This window comes from Ambystoma mexicanum, chromosome 13, assembly GCF_040938575.1.
Source record: "Ambystoma mexicanum isolate Mex_15411 chromosome 13, UKY_AmexF1_1, whole genome shotgun sequence".
In the NCBI taxonomy this organism is placed as follows: domain Eukaryota; kingdom Metazoa; phylum Chordata; class Amphibia; order Caudata; family Ambystomatidae; genus Ambystoma; species Ambystoma mexicanum.
Genome location: NC_090938.1, coordinates 71709590 through 71724948, shown reverse-complemented (window position 1 = coordinate 71724948; position 15359 = coordinate 71709590).

Sequence of the window (15359 nt, the reverse complement as noted above, 5' to 3'; positions counted from 1 at the left end):
AATACCTTTTAAAACCACCTGGCCTAGATATGGCAGTGAACAAAAAAGAAGGGGCTAGACATGTGGTGTCATCAATGATATTTGTGATGTCATCTTTGATGTCCTGGGTGTTAGTCTTAGCAGTACATCGTGGTGGCGTGATTTATGATCGCTTAGCTTTTTCGATTTTACTTGTAACCATAACGTCCTTAACGTTTTTTAACTGCATTTCATAGGTTTTTAGTAGCGCAACGTAACCATAACGTCCCTTTTTTTAAAAAGATTTTTTAATTGAAAATATATATATATATATATATATTTGACTGAAAAAAAGGTCAAAAGAATGTGATCTAATGTTTTTAGGTCAATTATGCGAATACCATAAATTGCAGAGCCCTGCAGTTTTCTTTTTGTTTACTTGGGCCTGTGCCAAGACATACTGACAGAAGGCATGGTGAGTGGCAGAGAGCAAGAAGTAATGTGATGAACCTAATGCATCCCAATAGCATTGCTAGTTGCCATGAAAACCATTCTGCTTCTGAACACCCTTTCCTCTCTGCAAAGTAGTTTTGCCCAGCAGGTATTGCTAAAGTGCAATAATATGTACCAAAATCAAAGTGACACCATGCAGGCATCTCTGAGCAGGCAAACTAGTGATCCATTTCAAGCCTAGCTTTAGTAGCTATAATGCTTGAGCAGCAGTGTCCTATCAACTGCAGAAACATGGTGAAGACACTAGCTTTTTCCAAGGAATGTTGCACACAATGAAAAGAGAAGCACAGTAGTTGGGTTTCACTATCTTCTATGGCGAGGGTGCCAGCCTATTTGCTCCTGGGGTTTCCCTGGAAAGGACCATCGTTTTAAGGCTGGTAACTTCAAGCTTTGATCTAATTTTTCTTATGTCTTGGTTGGCGTTTGTTTTTCTTCCTCATCTTTTTCATTTTCTTGTTTTGTGCTTCTTTTTTTGTGCAAAAGATTGTTGCACTAAAAGTGCATAAATAAAATGTCAGAAAGTTTCCTGGTTACGCATTCCCAGTAAATTGGCAGTTTGACATTCTAATTAAGCTCCCAATTTTTCATCCCAGAAAATTCTGTGGGCACTGTTTCAGTAAACGCATTTCGACCCGAAAATCATTGGTGAGAAATTGGACATTGGCTAAAATGAGCTTCTGCTGCTCAAACTGAAAAGACCAACACGTTTTCCTATAATGCATGATAGGGCAGGACAGGGCAGGCAGTCTGATGGTGACGAACTTTGCTGTGGGTGCCTTTTAATAAGAGTGATTTTTCAGAGATGCCTCCACCACCCAAAATCACTAGTTTATTCCACTGTGCAATACTTCGTGTTGCTATCTTCCCTACAGATAACAGTTGATCATCTCATTTTGACCGTACTGATCAAATTGGAATCGAATTATCTAGTTTGAGGTCCCTGTCAGCAATAAACGATACCAGCAGAAATGTTAGAAGTTAAATCCGTTGATAAATTTCCCCTTGCTTAGAATTATAGCTTACCTCTTCCCTTTATCGTCACTCCAATCCTGGCTACGCCATAAGTCTGCATGAAGGAAAGCAAATGAAAATGTCAAATTTTACTGCTGGAAAAACTATGTAATCGCACATGTTCTTATTACTCTTAACCTCCTCCTTTGACTTCCCATATCGCCTGCTAGCCGATGACACCAACATCTCCTTTCCTCTCCCTCACCCATGACTTACGACTCTTAAGGGGTGGTAGACTGAAGACCTGGAAAGAGAAATTGGGAGTGCTGGCAACAAGCGTTAATAGGCACATTTTTTCTTTCCACCGGCCATGCCTTACGCAACCTCTTGCTCTTTCTTTACCTGCCTCTCCAACTCCTTTTCAGTCCTGTTGACTGTTAAGAATGGCCTAACTGCAAATGACAAAGTCCAACCCAAGGTACTATGCCTGTTTGATCTGGTAGCTGAAGCACCAAGAGAACATGAAAATGGCTGCAGTATCCAAAACCTGATAACAAATGATGACCGGTTGGGCAACCCAAATGTAGATTCCCCATACTTTTTCGTTTTAAGGGAATTCTAGTTCAACTGAAGACATGGAGGTCAGTATCCTGTGTCAGATAAGCTTTCAGTAGCAAACTACAATTCAAACAATAAACCACATTTCCCAGCAACATCTGATTTACATGGTAGTTTCTTTGAATTTGAAAGCTGAAATCAACCGTAGTCGAACTCCTTGATTCTATTCTATCCCACTATGTCCTGTCCCCAACTCTGCCGCTTTCCTTGCAGGAAAGCGGCGCCTAGGCAGTCGCTTGCACATCCAACAGCTAAGCTTCATAATAGAGTCCTGAGTGCCAAAGGGCAAATGGAAAACCCCAAACCAGGGCACGAGGACGCATCGATTATACCAATCACGTATAGAAGGGTTGGGATCTGCACCTCGAAAGACGAATAAAGAAACACTATTAAATGGGTGGTCCAAGACCTGTCCATGTAAAAAAAAAAATAATGGCCTCGTACAGCATCAACAGGGCTATGCGTGGCACATGACTGCATCAAACTTTGTGGAAATATTACAGTCTTTAATTAGAACCTCCTTGTTATAGACCAGTAAGGGGAATATGTATTCTATGGGAAGACTCGGGAGGTGAGTGTTATGCTTGTTCAAAACCTATTCCCCACAAATGAAGCCACTCCCAAAATCATCTTAAAGTATAAAACATTGAAACCAGTTTCGCCTGACTTTTCCCATAACACATCGGTCTGACATGGGAGAGGAAATAGGCCTATGAGGATGCCTAATGCCCATTAAGAACGTCTTGCAGCCAGATCTAAACGACTGTAGCCGTCTCATGCTGTTTGAGACAACAGACAATGCACAGCCGCGGATGTGCAGGGTAGGTCTGGCAAGACATTGACCGAATCCCCTTCTTGGTGCACAGAGGAATTATGACGCACACACCCAAGAGTTGTGTTTCTCTGAAAGACACAGGGGACCCCACACTTTGGATGGGAGTATTACTTTAAATTTGGATAACGGAAAGACATCCAAAGGAAACGATTCAAGAAATATGGTATCAAGGATTTTATTAAACCTGATATTAATTTAATATATCAACCAAATCGTGATTAAATCTGCACTTGTGAAAACAATTTACATAGCAGGAAACAACTTTTATTAAAAAGAACACATCTATATAATAAAATTCATCTTATTCACTCATCCAAGCATACAACCTCGTCCATCCATTAGACAAACCACTCGTACTAAACACCAATCAATATACAATGTAAAATCTATAAGAAAATTCATCACAATTAATTCATCTGAAATATTTATAGAAAAAAGTATGAAATCAGAGCCACAACAGGTAACATCAGTGGCATAAGCGATTGAGATGGGTCCCAGAATTTTTTGACCACGACCTCATCTTAGTCCAAACTCAACCGGTTTCGACGTATATACTTTAGTGTAGTGACGTCTTCATCAGGAGTAACAAAAGTATATTCTAACATAAAGAGAAGAAAGAAACACAGATGGGACACATCAATATATGAAACCCCTAAGCTTGGAAAGAGAACATATAACATCAATAATAAAATTGATATATATAATGAAAAAATTAAAAAATTAAATAAAACAATGAGTAATCATGTACAAGAGCCTGCTGCCACCCCGGGATAACTCTGGGATGGGCCTGAGGTGTCTGGTAGAAAGTAGTGCTACCCTCTTATATTGGTGTCTCTGGGAGGCAGATACGATGTAAAACCAGGTCATAAGCAGAGTCACAGATATACACACAAATGACAAGGCCAATGTATAAAACCTTCACTATTGCGGCCCGTGAATAGAACACAAAAGTCACATACTTAAGATTGTACCAGTGGTGTAAGGGCATGACCGCAAAGAATATAAATATAAACTAACCTTCATTCATATAGTAAAAGGCTGTACGTCTCTGCCTTTAATTATACACTGGGTCCACTTGTATACACTAGATAACAACGTCCCAGTCGAAGTTCCTGCAGATAACAGAGTGCGTGAACACCAAAGTTCTTCTCTGCAAAGTGTAAACAAACATTTACACATCATCCAATTGGCTCCCACTGTGCAGATCATAAATTAAATGTACAAGGGTGAGCCAACAGGTCTTACCAGGAATGTCCAAACACTCGTTGAGCCCGCGGCTATAAGTGTGAAGATGAATCCCCGGATCCAGGGAGGGCTGCGCCTGATATTATATGGGCCTAAACACGACACAAACATTTAAGTGTGTGAAAAAGTGCCCAATTGTTCTTACAATTATATCATTCACTAGACCCAAACGGAAGCTACTGCAGATTAATAAAATAAGTGCATAAACCAAAACCAGCTAATATGTGCAATATCTAATTATTTACACAAATGCGGCTAATCGAATTTAGCTTACTGAAAAGATTACTTTTTTGGAAATTTAAACTAAAACTAAAATTGCTCAATCTATCTGACTCCACACGAATTAACTTTGCTGGAGTATCGCCTATAGAAGACCCAAAGATATGGGGCTCCTTTCTGTATGTAGTAAAGGCAAAAAACGATTCGAAAGAACACCCACGCAGCTGAGTATTTACCTTAAGCGAAGGAACTCTCCGGTTCTCGCGGCAGCTAGTCACCCGTATAGCAGCTGGGTCCAATTAAAAGTAGCGTGCAACAGAGTATCACCGTTTCAAAGATGTTAATATACGCGTGGAAAGCATCATGTGATCACGTAGTCAACCATGTGACCACAAACTGAACTGGCCTACGTTCTACGTGGCCATACGATCTTAGAAAAAAGACGCGCATAATTGAGCAGCAAAGTGGTGTACTACACGACGTGTCCACACGATCGTGAGGAAAAGACCGTAATTAGAGCATGACAGATATGGAAATAACGCACACTGTAGCAAAACATTTAGAAAAAGACAATCTCTGTTATGTATGGGCAAGATTTTAATTTATGCACATTATAATAAGTGCTGAAAATATTGTAAAAACAACATTTAATGTCTTTCTAAGATTAGAACGGTCCAAATATGTCGGATATTGTGGCGAGTAGTGTTTAGTTACTCGAGTTCCATGGTTCCAGGGTATTAAGGCCCAATGTTAATGTTTTTAGATTAAATATCCACATTTGTTCTTTGTAATCTAAGTTTTTTAATAGTTGGGATTGATTTTGTGCATATACTTTTTCTATGCAGAACCATTCCACCTGGTCAGCCGTATGACCCATCTCAATAAAATGGATTACCATTGGAGCATTGAGGTTTCGAGTTCTAATCTTAGAACGGTGTTCGTTAATGCGGGTACTCACTTCTCTAGTTGTTTTGCCTACATAAAACAACTGACATGGGCAGCGAAAGGCATAAATAACATTCTTACTTTTACAAGTGGTAAAAGTGCGGAGGGTCCACTTTCTAGTCTGTGATTCAAATGACATAGTTTTTTTAGAAAACTTACATGCGACACATGAAGTACAAGGGTAGTGTCCCACCACTGGGTTGGAATTAGTATCGCGAATTGTACGCACTTTAGGAAAGGTTCTACTGGCACGAGTAATCTTTTGCTTCAAATTTTTACCTTTTTTTGAAAGCAAATAGAGGCCTGGGTATAGATGTTCCTGAAGTATTAAGGATTCGCCAGTTTTTTAGAATAATACCTCTAATAGCATTGCTATGTTGACAAAAGGTTGAGACACATACTAGTTCATCTTTCTTTTCAATGTCTCGCTTAGGTGTCAATAGAAGATCTCGGTTGGTATATCGAGCTCTCTTTTTGGAATTTTTTATAAGTTTCTTTGGATATCCCCGTTCTAATAGTCTTTTTTCCAAAATCGCTGCATGTTTAGCAAAATCTGCGATATCTGTGCAATTACGGCGCAGCCGTAAGAACATCCCATATGGTAAGTTACAAAGTAAACTAGCTGGATGTTGGCTCTCGTATTTCAACGTAGTATTTCTCTCTGTGGGTTTTCTATGTAATTCTGTGCAGAGATGCCCTTCTTTGACAAAGATGGATAAATCCAAGAAAGGAATTCTGTATGCTGAATATTCAAAAGTAAAATGAATATCTAAGTCTATCTCATTAAGCCATTGAACAAATGAAGTCAATGATGTTGATGAGCCTTCCCAAATCATGAATATGTCGTCGATATATCGACGGTACACCTTGATTTGACCCCTAAATGGGTTGAATGTTGACAGAATTTTTTCTTCCTCCAAAAGTGCCATGAAAATAATGGCAAGGTTGGGTGCAAAAGTACACCCCATTGCTGTCCCTTTACATTGCAAGAAGAATTCCTCCTTAAATTTAAAGAAACTGTTCTTAAGAACTAACTCTGCTGCTTTACATAGGAATTCTGTAGGAACCAAGTGTGGTTGCACGCGCCGGTCTAGCATTATGCGCAGGCTCTCCACCGCTCTATCCTGAGGGATATTTGTATAAAGCGCTTCAATATCAAGCGTGACTACAATTTGAGTGCTGGGATCAAATGCTTTTGTTTCCACCAAATTAATAACATCTCTTGAGTCAAGGAGAAAAGTGGGCGTGGCCATCGCCAGTGGTTTAATGAAAAAATCAATATATTTCGACAGGGGTTCAAGTAATGAACCACATCCCGAGACTATAGGTCGTCCTGGGGGGGTTCTCAATGTCTTTATGTATTTTAGGCATAATGTAAAATAAAGGTATGCGATCTTCCGAGAGGTTGATGAATTCAACCTCTTTAGTGGAAAGGAACCCCAATTGGTTTCCTTCCTCGGTGAGTTTAAGTACCTTTAATTTAATCATTTCTGATGGATCTTTCATCAACTTAGAATAATGCCCAGGGATGTGTAGAAGTCTCAGGGCTTCTTGATCATAGCGATCAGCATCCCAGACAACTATCCCACCACCCTTATCTGCAGCCTTGATGACTATGGACTGATCCGAGGCTAATCTCTCAATAGCTTCGAACTCGGAAAGCCTCAAATTGGGTCCTTGTCGGTTTCTTGGGTGGCGGATAACTTTCTCTATTTCTTTGAGAACTAATTTTTCAAAGATCAAAACCTCTGAGGGCAGATCATTAGAGTTGGGGGTAAAGGTGGAAGGTCTTGAAAAGCCTGAGATATTAGGTTCTCTAGGAATCATATTATTCGAAAAGAAGAACTTTAATCTCACTTTACGCAAAAAACCTTTCACTTCACTTATGATTGACATTGCGCTTGGATTTTGAGTAGGAACAAAAGATAGACCACATTTGAGAATTGATGTTTCCGCAGGTGTTAATGTACGGGAGGATAAATTAAAGATTGGCATTGTTTCATTTACCACCTGTACGCTCGATTCCGGGTCTGGAAATCCCGGTGCATCATCCCTTGTCCCGGAGTGCTCTGCATCGGCATGTTGTGTGTCATTTGACCTTGGGAGATATTTCTGCGGCCTCTTCGGCCGCCCCTTCCTCGAAAAGGGTGGTTACCCGAGGCTTGGTTGCTCGATTCCTCATTGCCTGAATTACTGGAAGAAGTATCTGAAAATGTCACCCATCTTTTTTTATTTGTATTTTTGGGTCCCATATTCCAATTAGTATTAGTTTTCCAAGCTGTCTGGGGATTAAAATCTTCCGCTAGATAGGGATACACCAATTCTTTCTTAAATAATGCAATATCTTTTTTAAGTTTATTAGTCTTTTTTTCAATAGTAAGCTTCTTGAATTCCTGAAAAGATTTTTCAATCTGTTCAAACTTTTGTTTAGATTCCACAATCAGAGTATTTGTCAAAAAAGATTTTTCTTGTTCAGCCAACGTTTCTTGTATCTTCCCACTAACTCTTTGGGCTGTGGTTATGGTTAATACTAGCAAATCACGGCTGCATTTGGTCGCAACTTGACTGAAAGCCACTTTATAGTCATTATCATCCAGAAAAAGGCATGGGATAATTTTAACCTGTAGACCTTGTGGAATAATGCTGGATCTCAAATATTCCTTAAGTATATGGCCATGCATTTCTGTGCGGAATTGCTTCTTCTTTAAATTCAGAAGGGCATCTCCTGTGGCGCCTTGATTTGATATTGGTAGTTGTAAATTTTCAAAGAATGATGGACCTTGAATGAGTTCTGTTATCTGTGCCTCCGAAAAGGAGATGGTATCTGTTTCTGCCATGACCTGGGGAAATTCCACCAGTCCGGAGTACACCAAAATGACACACCCAGTGCAATAAATGTGAAAAAAGTTAAACTATCCTAAATAGGAAAAAACATAACAGTGTTAAAGAATATATATATAACCTGTACAGCCAAGGGCTGGAAATATGTGTTTCTCTGAAAGACACAGGGGACCCCACACTTTGGATGGGAGTATTACTTTAAATTTGGATAACGGAAAGACATCCAAAGGAAACGATTCAAGAAATATGGTATCAAGGATTTTATTAAACCTGATATTAATTTATCAACCAAATCGTGATTAAATCTGCACTTGTGAAAACAATTTACATAGCAGGAAACAACTTTTATTAAAAAGAACACATCTATATAATAAAATTCATCTTATTCACTCATCCAAGCATACAACCTCGTCCATCCATTAGACAAACCACTCATACTAAACACCAATCAATATACAATGTAAAATCTATAAGAAAATTCATCACAATTAATTCATCTGAAATATTTATAGAAAAAAGTATGAAATCAGAGCCACAACAGGTAACATCAGTGGCATAAGCGATTGAGATGGGTCCCAGAATTTTTTGACCACGACCTCATCTTAGTCCAAACTCAACCGGTTTCGACGTATATACTTTAGTGTAGTGACGTCTTCATCAGGAGTAACAAAAGTATATTCTAACATAAAGAGAAGAAAGAAACACAGATGGGACACATCAATATATGAAACCCCTAAGCTTGGAAAGAGAACATATAACATCAATAATAAAATTGATATATATAATGAAAAAATTAAAAAATTAAATAAAACAATGGGTAATCATGTACAAGAGCCTGCTGCCACCCCGGGATAACTCTGGGATGGGCCTGTGGTGTCTGGTAGAAAGTAGTGCTACCCTCTTATATTGGTGTCTCTGGGAGGCAGATACGATGTAAAACCAGGTCATAAGCAGAGTCACAGATATACACACAAATGACAAGGCCAATGTATAAAACCTTCACTATTGCGGCCCGTGAATAGAACACAAAAGTCACATACTTAAGATTGTACCAGTGGTGTAAGGGCATGACCGCAAAGAATATAAATATAAACTAACCTTCATTCATATAGTAAAAGGCTGTACGTCTCTGCCTTTAATTATACACTGGGTCCACTTGTATACACTAGATAACAACGTCCCAGTCGAAGTTCCTGCAGATAACAGAGTGCGTGAACACCAAAGTTCTTCTCTGCAAAGTGTAAACAAACATTTACACATCATCCAATTGGCTCCCACTGTGCAGATCATAAATTAAATGTACAAGGGTGAGCCAACAGGTCTTACCAGGAATGTCCAAACACTCGTTGAGCCCGCGGCCATAAGTGTGAAGATGAATCCCCGGATCCAGGGAGGGCTGCGCCTGATATTATATGGGCCTAAACACGACACAAACATTTAAGTGTGTGAAAAAGTGCCCAATTGTTCTTACAATTATATCATTCACTAGACCCAAACGGAAGCTACTGCAGATTAATAAAATAAGTGCATAAACCAAAACCAGCTAATATGTGCAATATCTAATTATTTACACAAATGCGGCTAATCGAATTTAGCTTACTGAAAAGATTACTTTTTTGGAAATTTAAACTAAAACTAAAATTGCTCAATCTATCTGACTCCACACGAATTAACTTTGCTGGAGTATCGCCTATAGAAGACCCAAAGATATGGGGCTCCTTTCTGTATGTAGTAAAGGCAAAAAACGATTCGAAAGAACACCCACGCAGCTGAGTATTTACCTTAAGCGAAGGAACTCTCCGGTTCTCGCGGCAGCTAGTCACCCGTATAGCAGCTGGGTCCAATTAAAAGTAGCGTGCAACAGAGTATCACCGTTTCAAAGATGTTAATATACGCGTGGAAAGCATCATGTGATCACGTAGTCAACCATGTGACCACAAACTGAACTGGCCTACGTTCTACGTGGCCATACGATCTTAGAAAAAAGACGCGCATAATTGAGCAGCAAAGTGGTGTACTACACGACGTGTCCACACGATCGTGAGGAAAAGACCGTAATTAGAGCATGACAGATATGGAAATAACGCACACTGTAGCAAAACATTTAGAAAAAGACGATCTCTGTTATGTATGGGCAAGATTTTAATTTATGCACATTATAATAAGTGCTGAAAATATTGTAAAAACAACATTTAATGTCTTTCTAAGATTAGAACGGTCCAAATATGTCGGATATTGTGGCGAGTAGTGTTTAGTTACTCGAGTTCCATGGTTCCAGGGTATTAAGGCCCAATGTTAATGTTTTTAGATTAAATATCCACATTTGTTCTTTGTAATCTAGGTTTTTTAATAGTTGGGATTGATTTTGTGCATATACTTTTTCTATGCAGAACCATTCCACCTGGTCAGCCGTATGACCCATCTCAATAAAATGGATTACCATTGGAGCATTGAGGTTTCGAGTTCTAATCTTAGAACGGTGTTCGTTAATGCGGGTACTCACTTCTCTAGTTGTTTTGCCTACATAAAACAACTGACATGGGCAGCGAATGGCATAAATAACATTCTTACTTTTACAAGTGGTAAAAGTGCGGAGGGTCCACTTTCTAGTCTGTGATTCAAATGACATAGTTTTTTTAGAAAACTTACATGCGACACATGAAGTACAAGGGTAGTGTCCCACCACTGGGTTGGAATTAGTATCGCGAATTGTACGCACTTTAGGAAAGGTTCTACTGGCACGAGTAATCTTTTGCTTCAAATTTTTACCTTTTTTGAAAGCAAATAGAGGCCTGGGTATAGATGTTCCTGAAGTATTAAGGATTCGCCCGTTTTTTAGAATAATACCTCTAATAGCATTGCTATGTTGACAAAAGGTTGAGACACATACTAGTTCATCTTTCTTTTCAATGTCTCGCTTAGGTGTCAATAGAAGATCTCGGTTGGTATATCGAGCTCTCTTTTTGGAATTTTTTATAAGTTTCTTTGGATATCCCCGTTCTAATAGTCTTTTTTCCAAAATCGCTGCATGTTTAGCAAAATCTGCGATATCTGTGCAATTACGGCGCAGCCGTAAGAACATCCCATATGGTAAGTTACAAAGTAAACTAGCTGGATGTTGGCTCTCGTATTTCAACGTAGTATTTCTCTCTGTGGGTTTTCTATGTAATTCTGTGCAGAGATGCCCTTCTTTGACAAAGATGGATAAATCCAAGAAAGGAATTCTGTATGCTGAATATTCAAAAGTAAAATGAATATCTAAGTCTATCTCATTAAGCCATTGAACAAATGAAGTCAATGATGTTGATGAGCCTTCCCAAATCATGAATATGTCGTCGATATATCGACGGTACACCTTGATTTGACCCCTAAATGGGTTGAATGTTGACAGAATTTTTTCTTCCTCCAAAAGTGCCATGAAAATAATGGCAAGGTTGGGTGCAAAAGTACACCCCATTGCTGTCCCTTTACATTGCAAGAAGAATTCCTCCTTAAATTTAAAGAAACTGTTCTTAAGAACTAACTCTGCTGCTTTACATAGGAATTCTGTAGGAACCAAGTGTGGTTGCACGCGCCGGTCTAGCATTATGCGCAGGCTCTCCACCGCTCTATCCTGAGGGATATTTGTATAAAGCGCTTCAATATCAAGCGTGACTAGAATTTGAGTGCTGGGATCAAATGCTTTTGTTTCCACCAAATTAATAACATCTCTTGAGTCAAGGAGAAAAGTGGGCGTGGCCATCGCCAGTGGTTTAATGAAAAAATCAATATATTTCGACAGGGGTTCAAGTAATGAACCACATCCCGAGACTATAGGTCGTCCTGGGGGGTTCTCAATGTCTTTATGTATTTTAGGCATAATGTAAAATAAAGGTATGCGATCTTCCGAGAGAACACCCAAGAGAACACCCTGAGGAAAAATCCATGGAATGCATATGTAATCTGCAGTAGCACCTGGAGCGTTCCAAGTGCCGAATGGGATTACTCCATAAATGATCACAGGCCCAAATAACTGGACAGACTCAAAGAATATGGCAAATACTACTTTATTATCAGCTCAATAAAGTAGGGAAATCTGGCGATCAAACAAATTGTAGCTCACACACTCGTCTTCATTTCAGTTACACAAAGGCTTTATACCTCGATGTATGTGAACTATGACATCATTCGACGAGACAAATCCTAAAAACCAAGCGAACGGAGGGATTGGTTAAGGGAACATATATATCTATAGCTGCGCCACAGTTACCGAGAGCAATCATTCTGTCGAGATTAGATTATGGGAACGCACTCCTATCGGGAGCCAACAAGGGCCATATATCAAAATGTCAAAATTCAGAATCATGCAGTGAGAATCATAAAAGGCGAAAAGAAAGCAGGCCACATCAGCGAGTATAGAGAAAACCTCCATTGATTAACAATAGAGGATAGAATAAAATGTAAAGCACTGACCCTGTCCCACCGCTGTTTTTACAGCTCTGCACCCGAATACCTCAAATCTAAACTGACCTTGTATCTACCAAGACTGTCTTAAGATCCCAAACTCTGGGTCAGCTTGAAATTACCAAATACAAGAAAGCAAATGGTCTCGGCTCAGCTTTCCATACGATAGCGGCCACATCATGGAATGACCTTCCATTGACTGTCGGACTTGAGACATCCTATAGCTCATTTCGAAAGAAGGTCAAGTGGCACAGCGAGTAGAGCGCTCGCTTTGACATCCGTGCAGAGCTTGCTAACGCAAGTTCGAATCCCGGCAGGGCCAAACTCAGCCTTTCATCCTTCCGAGGTCGATAAATGAGCACCACACACAGTGGGTAATAATAAGCAGCGCTCAGATACCTGAGGGTTCGTAGCGCTATATAAATGCTAAATTATTATTATTATTATTACTACTCTTCCGATAAAGAACCATCAGACTTAGACTAAACCACCCCTGACCAGAACTTACATGTTAAGTGTTATCTCGTAACCTATACATCCTTTTGTTCCTTGTGTTCATGTTGTGCGCCCTGATGCCTGCGGGCTACGGCGCAATACAAATAAATACAAATAAATAAAAAATAAATAGCGTATTTAGGTGTTAGTAACATCATTAGCTGCCCCTTATCGAGTAGGAACGGCTTGAGCAACCTCTATGTAAAACACAGATAATAGCAGAATAACAGCCACACATTGGCTTCTGCAGCAATGTATGGTTCACCATCACATAGGCCCTCATGATTGGCTGGCACTCTCCTCCAACCTTGGACATTCGTCTCGTTAGCACCATGTAAGCAAAGCGAAAGCCAGGTGTGGGAAACGTCGGACAACTGCCTTGCTAATTAGCCTACTATCTCATCAGTTAGGCCTTAAGCCAAGGCTTCTTCTTTGTAGTTGATCTTGTTGAACGTTCTCTTCCCCGGAATTTTAAAGGGAGTGAAGGTACATTTCTATCTTCGTCTGGAGCTTCATGAATAGGCCATGAATAGGCCTGGTCTTCTGGCCTGCACCACGTGTGAGGAGACCATGATTTTGTCCATTCTGTCATTTTATTTAGTGATCTATAATTCATTTATACTGGGTGTTACTACTCCTCTTGGCCTCTGGAGACTTGGCTGCTCCGTATTGCATTTGCTTTCTACATCTTTGAACAATACTTGGCACTTGCATGTGTTCACTCCTTTGCTAATCTAAGACAAATATGTTCTACGTACATGGCTTATCCTCTTCGACTCCTTTTGTAGCATGCAGTTATGCTATTGTTGTGGCATCCTTGATCCTTAGCCAAACAAATATTCTTTGTTCTTGAACAAATTTGTATTCCAATGCCGGTCAGTTCTGCAGCCTTGGTCTCTCTTGTCCAGGCTTTTCGCTTTTATACAAGACCGACGTCCATTTTCTCATCATGGCTGCTTTACCTGTTATATTTTCTTCATTTAGCAAGATTGTGTGTCTTCTCTGTCTTGCGTTTCTATGTATATACATGTACTGCGTCACTGGTTACTTATCTTCATAATATATGTGGTTTCTTCGTGTTCACTTTGTCACTTCAATCACATCTTCATTCTTTGAGTATTTGTATATCATTTCAGTGTGTCCTCATCTTTTTTTTTTTTATGATGTCACTTGAGAAACAAAACTGATAAAGCACCACTGGTCAAACATTCCACCATTTTACCTGGACAGTCGTACAGGAACTAAAGGGTGGTAATGTGACAACGCTAGAAAACAGACTTTTGAAGAAAGAGCAAGAGATATTTAGGATGAGAAGTGACATTAACGGGCTTAATGAGTCAATCGAAAGGCATGAAATTAAAAATGGAGTTAGCTATGAAGTAGCCCTGGGTCCATCAGTGGTTTAACTGCTTAGTTAGGGTACTTTCATACCCTTACGTTGATGGTTCCTCCTGAATTGATTTTTTTGTTCACCGTTGTGTTATTAATGGTAATCGGATCCTTAATGTTATGTACTCCACCCTCTTCCTCTGTGCTTTTAGTTTGGGTTTATTTGATACAGCCTTTAACACCTTCTACGCCAGTTCTTTCGGCTGTTTCAGGCCTTCCAAGTAGTATACTTGTCCATTTCAACATGGCGCTCAGTAAGGTAGAGACCTAGTCACAAGCAAAAAGGGGCTTGGCTTACCCACGTTGCTAGGTTACGGGCTGGCCGGCATCTTCAGCTCCCCTGGCCCGCTACAGTGACTCGTTTAGTTCAAAAGAAGCACAGAGATCTTCACCCTGGTAGATGACAACGTAGATTGCACCCGAGTATCTACACTGCATTCTAACTAATGGTAACTATTTACCGTCCACACGGCATCTCTATTCTACAGATCTAGACGAGTCGCTGGCTCGTAGCAGGCATCTTCACATACTAATAGCCTCCGCTTCTCTCGACAATTATTTTTCTGCCGTACTACTTTGAATATGATGTTAGCAGCTTTATACCTATGAGGCGCACGTCTAAGGACCTTTGAAGAGCCCTGCACAACACAGTGGGCGCAAGGTATTTTACCTCTTCTTTGACTTTGCCGTTTCTCTACCCTCCCCTATAGCATAATGCTGGACTCTGGTAGATACACTTTTATTATTTATAATTTTTTTAGGTGCCAGTTTTACTAGACTTTTTGACCCACTACCTCCAACCACAGATGGGTCCTCTGCCTGATCTGCATTACACTCCCTGATTAACTTTATGCCGTTTGCCTTTTACTTTTTGAGAGACGATGGTTGCTCCAAATGCGACTGAAAA